The 2,291-nt window shown below is 37.5% G+C and overlaps 1 protein-coding gene across 2 annotated transcripts in view; it reads right to left on the reverse strand.

Moving 5' to 3' along the window:
• Positions 1 to 2,291, reverse strand: part of Thrb (thyroid hormone receptor beta) — a 239,898-nt gene that overhangs the window by 76,294 nt on the left and 161,313 nt on the right. The gene's annotated exons all lie outside the window — the stretch shown is intronic.

Below are 2,291 nucleotides of genomic sequence, written 5' to 3' on the forward strand. Positions count from 1 at the left end.
AAAAAAAAAAAAGAAAAGAATAAATGAAAAATTGGATCTTACGAACAAAAGCTTTGCAAATGGTTTCAGGGCAAGTGAAGAGTGCTAATACTAAAATTATGAGCCCAAATTCTTTAGCTGGGTTACTCTATAGCTAATTATTTATGTATACTATACTCTTTTTTTTCTATTTAATTTATAGGGACTTGAGGGCCTACACTCTAGAAAATGGGAAACAAATAGAATAATATTTTATAATTAAGAATTTCTCATATTATCTTTCCCAGATAGCAAACTTTACCTCTTTTAATATCTTTATTGTAGGTGACTATAAAGTATAAAAGCAAGTGTACATATGCATATGTACGTCTCACACATATACATATTATATATATTTTAAAAAGTAGTCTGGCTGGGGATATAGCTCAGCAGCACAGCACCTGCCTGGCAAGCCTGAAGTCATGAGCTTGATTTCTGATACAAAAATAAATGTATGGTCATCCATATTTCCAGTAATTCTTAGGCCACTGTCAAGATTAAGAAAAACAAACTCTTACAGTGGTCATATATAGTGATTAGAAAAATACCATTTATATGTGAATTTTCTTCTATACTGAAATTACCAAAAGACCATAGACACCCGAGTCTACGTGGGTGGCACAAGAGGCCAGCTCCATCCTGACCTGTGCTTACCACAGGGAATTTTGAACTGCCCTGCCAATATTTACAAGGAATTCCACATTATTTAATGAAAGATTAAGATCTTTGGGTTTTCACAGGCATCCTCTCTAAAGCTATCAGACGTGTTCAGCGGAGGCTGGCAGGGCGGCTTCTCTCAAAGTTTAAACTTCTCTCACTTTTGGAAGTTACGTTTCCACTTCTGAGTTCTTATGTCACTCCGAGACACTTCTGATGCACACACACATTCTCCTTTTACTTCAGGAGATCAGAACCAACAATAAGAAAGAAACAATCAGCACGTGATTTATTTGCCATACTAAATGGAAATGCTGTGGCTTGCAGCATCGTATTTTAGCTGGTAAGAAACACCTTCTTTTAAAATATATCATGTGTTAATTTGGGTGGGGGGGCAACATTTGATCATATTCAACAGGAACTCTGAAAATTCCTGCTATGTACAAAGGCAATGCGAGGCACTGTATTAGATAAGTAAAATATAGGGTTTTTTTTCCTTTCTCAGAGCTTCTGTGGCATTATTCACTGAATTGGATGAATTAAAAAGGTCCAGGCTGAGTTCTTCCACTTTTCAACCACATTGGCTATTGCTGCAATTACAGACACTTATTCTTACTATTCATTTAATGGAAAAAACAGATTGAGATCTTGGGGGATTGTATTGCATTTCAAGATAAACACATCTATGTAGAGCTCATTCAAATACCTATTATCCATGAAGGTTTAAGGTTTTCATGAGCTAAACATAGTGTGACTGAATGCTATGGTTAATTCTGGGCCTAAGGAGACTGATTTTATTTCTCCAGACATCAACAGCCTTCCTACTCACTCATGTTTCTACAGTATGTAGTTTACTTTAGTTATTTGGTCAAAATCTTCAGCTAATTGTACCTTGTAAAGCTCAACTTAGGTAGTGTAAAGTGAAAGTTTCACACTATTTTGTAAGGCCTCCATTTGATTTTTCTGCAGAAATTCTTAAATTAATCCCCCGGCCCCAACAGAAATTAAGAAGTGCAGCCTAACGAGGTGGTCACTGCTGCCTAGTGAAACAGCGCTTAAATGGAAGGTGCTGAAAAGTCCTGCAACCAAAGGGGACATTTTGCCACACTTGCTCATAGGTCCCTTGGGCCAGCAAGAGGGAGTTTCTTCTAAGCAAGAGAAGCTGTGTTTGGGGTAAGGCAAGGGATAAGATTGCCTTCCACTTTTCTAAGAAAAAGGCTTGAGATGGTTTGGGAAAAGGACTCCATTCATGAGAGGCATTTACAAGCTTATAATGACTGTCTGTAATTACATTCACAATAATGATATTCAGTTGCTTAATTGGCAGGTTTATTGGCTGGGCCAGTGCTAGGAAACCTGGAGATTGAGAAGTCCTAGTTGGGTCATGGGAAAACTCAACAGGGATTTATTTTAAAAGGATTCTTGATTCTTATCCTCTCAAGAACTGGAGGGCACTTGTAAGTGCTATTCCATTCCCAAGGATGGACGAGGCACCTGTTATACCAGACCCCTTAAATCTTCTGGGCATGTGGTCATTGACGAGAACTGTAAGTCATTTCCACACATGTATGGAGAACATGTGAGAACAGTTTTCAGGATATATATATATATATATA

Source organism: Octodon degus, unplaced genomic scaffold (genome assembly GCF_000260255.1).
Source record: "Octodon degus isolate 3935 unplaced genomic scaffold, OctDeg1.0 scaffold00059, whole genome shotgun sequence".
Classification (NCBI taxonomy): Eukaryota; Metazoa; Chordata; class Mammalia; order Rodentia; family Octodontidae; genus Octodon; species Octodon degus.